At 45.1% G+C, this 6,083-nt stretch overlaps 1 pseudogene; it reads right to left on the reverse strand.

Annotated features, from left to right (window-relative positions):
• Window positions 1-3,904: 3,904 nt before the first annotated feature.
• Window positions 3,905-4,883, reverse strand: LOC144373582 (uncharacterized; annotated as a pseudogene).
• Between the last annotated feature and the right edge of the window lie 1,200 nt (window positions 4,884-6,083).

The raw sequence follows: 6,083 nt of genomic DNA on the forward strand, positions 1-6,083 counted from the left end.
ATAAGATTAATAGTATATTCATTTAATAAGTGCTATCTAGAGACTTTTTTCTTTTATCGTTTAAGTCCATTAAAACCAAACCATAAAAACCCAAGTATTGCTAAATACTAAGGGCAGATGAGCATTTGAAGATCTCTGAACATCTGGCCAGTTTATAAATTGTCACTGAAATGTAAAAATAGGTTTTAAAATGTTTATAATTAAGGAAAAAATAACAGGAAGAAAATGGGTATCGAAGCAAAAGAGATTTCCTGAACAATGAATAGATTATATTTGACAAGGGCAGTAACCCGCCCAATCACGTCTTTTGCTCTCATTTGCTATAAATACACAGGCCAGGGGAAACACAGCTCATTGTTTTGATCCTCAGGGTTATTTAAGCTTCCCAGTCATCGCTAATGCATTAAGACATATGGTAAAACTTTCCCTAGATTCAGAGGATTTATAGACCCCTCCCAAGTGATGAGGACTATCCCCTCGTGTTAGTAAAATATTCTAACACAAATATTTAAATTCTCTTTTTAAAATATTTTTAATCTGAGGATTTGTTTTCCCAAATGCCCTATCTTGGTTTCACTTTTTAATATAAATATAAATAAATACATATGCAGTTTCTCTCCTTGATAGAAGGGAGTTAAATTTGGTATCGATTTTTGACAGCAAGATTTATAAGGTTTAAAGAGAGCAGTCACAAATGCTAGGGGAATTACATTTACATGTGTATTCATGAAATACAAGCATTCAAGCCATATCTGTTCCTATTGCTACTTCCTTAATATAGCTTTTATTAAGAATAATTTTCTTCAATGCTGGCTGGAAAATCCCTGCAGCATTTTTTTTTCATTTTCATAACACCATAAGGTCAGCACACATTATTAAATGGTGATTGAGAATATTGGAAAGAGCTAGGGCCATTTATCACAAATATTTGATAAATATGTTTATATTGTCAATATACATATAGATCTTAATTGCAATGTTATATGATATATAGAATATCTAGATTGGCTTGTTAAGAACATAATTGATATGGAAATCTGGCATAGCCCGATTGTAGATGTTATTCAGCATCCATATTTTTATTCCATTTTGGAAATCAATCTCTGCCTCGTATAACCACAATGCTTTGAAAACTAAAAGTGTAGCATATCAAACAATGATTTACCTGAATATCATAAATTTAATTAAAGAGCAAGTTATTTTACATTCTGATGAACAATAAAACCCAAGAATGTTTCTTAGGTCATTCACTGAACAAGAAAAAAAAAAGTAAAGACTGGGAAGAATTTAACCAACTGTAAAGAAAGTGTAATTTATACAAACTTCAACTATAAAGCAAACAAGCTATGAAATTCTATGTTGTCTTCTAAAACACACTAACAGTTTCTGTTCCAAAAGGTCCTTTTTTCAAAGAGCTTTTTTTAAATACAGACACTACTCAGGAGTTTCTATTGGATGGAGGGAAATTTTTTCAGGGAAGCTGAAAGACTAATCTGTTGCATCTGTAGTTTCTACACTAGTAAGCAACTTGTAGGAAATGATACTGCAGCTGAGAGCACGAGATCTGGAAACTGTTCCCCTGGGTATGATATCACAAAATGACTTTGCTATATTCCTCTCCAGCCTAGCATCATGGCTCAAACCTGCACACAACCGTCACACTCTCAGGGCAGGTTCATGTCATTAGATAAGGGCCCTCTGCTCCATCATTCTTCCTGAAATCTTCTAACTGGAAGCACACAGAAGCAGCTCAACCAGGACAATCAGCCCCTATTGTCTTTATATATATTTTCCACTTAACTGTGTTCCTTTGCGTGGTAGGATCTGAAAGACATTGTTAACTAAGACTATAAAACTGAGACTGGATGAATGCACAAGTTTTCAAACATACACACTCACACACTTTTACACCCAATTATCCAAGTAAGGATTTTCTGAGTTTTCATTATTAAAAAAATAGTTTATACTATTTACTTTTTCCCTCCATTATTGTAATGATTACTATGTGGGCAATAATGCAAAAGAAACTTTCAGCACTCAGTCCTTAGCTAAACCATTAGTTGAGGTCTAATGTACTAACTACCCTACCTTAAATTATATAACACTAAAATAACCACACACACACAACAATTATACAAACACAGAGCAGTAATTTTGTGATTTTGTAATCTACTCAATTAGATGCAAGGAGCTTCCAACTCATTAAAAATCCCAATTTTTAAAACATGCCACAATTTATAATTATGTGTTTTCCTTTGGCAAACAAAAGGACAAAACTAAGGACCTTCAGTGAAGATTTTTTTCCCCTTAGAAGCACAAAACAGAATATTATTCCTCTCCAGACAACATGGATTTTCCATATCCAAACATTCTCTGAGTGCTTATAAGTTTACCTCCAAAGTCTGACATTTGTTTCTAGTTAAAAGACATAACCAACACCATTGCCAATCCTAAGCATCACTGCTAGCGACAATCCCCTTTATATTAACTTCCCACCATGTACAGTCAATGATTTCAAACTCATGTGGTTAGGGCTAAACTCAAAATCCTTCCTGAATTACATATAATAAAATATCTGAAAACTGGACCATAGTATGGCTTAAAGGTTTTGTGCAGATTCCACAACAGAATAACATAAGCTGCAGTACAATGGTTTTGAGCTTTTGTGTTCCCTAATAAGTCAGCTCCCAGCAGAGCACTTCCCATGTTTTACAGTGACATCTATCAGCCAGTCATGGGGAATCCCAATGTCACTCAGTTTTCCTCAGCACCACTCTGAACAGCTTCTGTCCACAGAGTGGTGCAATCTTAACAGGTCTCTGGCACACAAAGTCCATTGTTAACATAGGGGAATGGTGGGTGAACACTGCTCTTTCTTGTCACTAAATCCAAATCATTGGACATTAATTAACTGCAGGACACAAGAATCAACCAGAAATTTAAATAATTGGGCTTCACTAGCTACAAATTAAAAAGAAATGATATACTTTGCATTACAGGCATACTGAATATAGCATGATGCTGAGTTTTGTGAAAATTCAATTAATCCAACCATCTATTAGACCGATATATAAAGACCAAGGAAAACAGCTATTATGCATGTTAGAATTTGCAATGTGTAATCATGTTAATTTATGGTTTGAGAAGAAACCCTGCTATGTGTTAGTGATTATATGGTAATCAGGAAATAATACAGATATTTAGATCCTAGAAATTATGAATGGCATAAACGCAGGCTATCTCAGAAATGTAATTAGATTACCAGCTAATTTGTCAAACCTGATAATATGACGCAGACCTGGGAAAAATACTTTTCAATAGGAAAATGGGAAAAGGTCTGGGAAATCCGTCGCTAAACTTCTTTTCTGAAATTCTTCTTCAGGGCCTACACGTGAAGCTCCATAATTATGTTCATCTGTTCTGATTCACTGAAGTGCCAAAATAGACTCCAAACCAAAATATTGAGAAAACAAAAATTCTTGAGATGATTTCACCAAAAAAATACTTTATAACTCTTGCATACACATATACACAAGATACAGATTGAACCTAATCTGTTGGACTTTAGTTCACCAAAAACTCTGCCATCTGCCTAAAGAAATCTCTGAGTGAATTCCCAAGGGACACAGACAATCCCTGCCCATCTCATCTCCACACTCAGGATTCAAAAGTGAAGAGAAGGCATTAAAATCCTGTCCACCTCACTCATTCTCCTTCAGAGGAAAAGCCCCACTCAGGGGCCCATAATAAGCAGCTCCTAACCAAAACCAAATTCAATATTCCACAGGCAAGAAAACAGCAGGCACATTTCGATTCTACTTAGTTGAACCAAACCCCAAAGGTTTAAAAAGTTTCAGGCCGCCCCAACCAAGGACCAAACTTGGGCTTTCACCAATGGCAAAGCCTAGGAAACAGGAACGTGGAAAAGGTTCTGCCAGTGGAACCCGGGAAATCTCCCTTCCTGAGGACCTCTGGAGTCCGACACCCAGACCCCAGCAACTCCTGAGACCTCCTCTGCTCCGCAGCCATCGAATCCTGTTGCCCACCGCGCCCTCCGAGCCCGGCGAAGCACGCCCCCAGGGGCGAGGAACTTACCGCACCGCTTGCACAGCATGCGGCCGACCTCCTTCTTGAGGTTCCAGCCGGTCTCCAGAGGGGGGAACGATGCTCGGAAGGCGGCCGGCGCGCGGCTGCTGCTGTTGGCCTCGGGCTCCATGAAGAAGATGTACCTGCTATCCTCCTTGAGCCTCCCGCAGGAGGGGAAAGCCGGGTGACCCCAGTTCCCCAGGCGCACGGAGAGCAGCGAGTCCTTCTTCAAGATCCCGGTTTTCACCGCCCACACCTGGTGCACTTTCACCAGATAGGGTGCCTCCTCCTCCCCGGGGTCGCCAGCGCTGGGCACAGTGGCTGTGGGCCAGGAGGGCACAGTCCCGTTGGCGGTGGGCAGCAAGTCCTCGGCGGGCGGCCCCAGCGCCCCTGGGCCGGCGGCTGGCGGCTGGCGGCTCGCGCTGGCCACCCCACGCCCCTTCCTCGCCCGCCGCCGCCGCCTTCCTGTCGAGTGCCCCCTGCTGCCCCCGTGGCGGGTGCACCTTTCCCTTGATCACAGCGCGGCGCGCTGAGCCAGCTCCTGCACCGAGCCCACGCTGGGCGGGAACGAGTAGCACACCGAGGTCCCCGCGGGAGCCGCCTCGTCGCCGGCCGCCGCCCCCGGCGCCAGGGCCGCGGTCCCCAGGAGCAGCGGCAGCAGCCACGGCAGTAGCAGCGGCGGCGGCAAGCGGGCGGCCGAGTCGGGACGCGGGGCCGGAGGGCCAGCACTCCTGGAGCGGCGCGGGGCGCGTCGCCATCTCATGGTTTGAGGTGCGTACGGGCTCTTGGCTGTCGGTGCGGACTCTGCCTGGCTCTGTCGCGCTGCCTCCCTTTGCCTTGCCACCCCCCTGCGCCCCGCACCACTCCTCCTTCCCCCCTTTACCCTCCTCCTTTTATTTATTTATGGGGGGGTGGGGTAGGAGAGTTGTTTATGGAAGGAGGAGGGGGGAAGAGATGGGTGGAACCACAAAAAAGACGAAGGGGGGGAAAAAGAAAAGCTAAAAGAAAAAAAAAGCCGCTGCGCTGCCACCGCCTGGGTTGCAAGGAGTGACAGGTCCCCCCCCCCCCCCCCCGCGCCGCCGCCGCCGCCGCACCGGAGCCCTGCTGTCGGGGCTGCTGTCACCTGAGGAGGACTTGGAGGTGGAGGAGCTGCTCAGCGGGTAACAGTCCTTTGTGTGAAGTGATGCTGTGGCGGCGGCTGGGGCTGCGAGCTAGTGGCTGGGCGAGAGCGCGAGGGAGAGCGCCCTGGAGGCGGAGTTGCGTGCCTGGAAATCGCTGGGTGGCCGCGGCGGCGGCAGCGCCCTGCACCTCGCCAGCCTGTTTACCTGTGGTGCGAACTCGTCCCGCGCTTCCCTTCCCCATGCTGATTTCGGAGCTGGCCGGCGAGTTGGTCCTCCTGGGTCTTCCCTTCCCTGCGTGCCTCCTCCCTCTCCGTCGCCCTGACTGCTGCAATGGGAGGACGGGCGGCAAACAGACTGCAGTCCTAGTGTGCTGCGGAGATGTACTGGGGAGTGAGCAGGGACCTGTTAGCCGGCGCAGAATGCCCAAACGCTGGTGAGAGGCAGGCTTGAGAGGGAAAGATGGGACACAGGACTTGTGGGCCCTCGGTTCAGAAAAGTTTGGGGTGAGCTGATTACTTGACAGCCCAAAGGGAGCAACATGTTCATAGGAGACAAGCAGCAATTAACATGACAACTTTAAAGCACGCCCTCTGTCCTTCCAGCTTGCACACACAGTGTGCACTGATTCGGGTATGACACACCTCTTTGACTCCTGCTTGGGTGACACTTCAGTCCTCATTACTCCTGCCTTTTCTTCTATTGAAATTCCTGCTTCACTACAATTTTAGGATATTTGTGGTTGAACCATAGATCGAGTAAAACATTTGCTCAGAAAAGGCCATTTTGTATAAAGTTTATGGCACTTTGTCAACTAACTCGTTTTCCAATAAAAAAAAAAAAGAAGAAGAAGAAGAAGAAGTTTCTGTGGTTACTGGA

This window comes from Ictidomys tridecemlineatus, unplaced genomic scaffold (assembly GCF_052094955.1).
Source record: "Ictidomys tridecemlineatus isolate mIctTri1 unplaced genomic scaffold, mIctTri1.hap1 Scaffold_44, whole genome shotgun sequence".
Lineage (NCBI taxonomy): Eukaryota > Metazoa > Chordata > Mammalia > Rodentia > Sciuridae > Ictidomys > Ictidomys tridecemlineatus.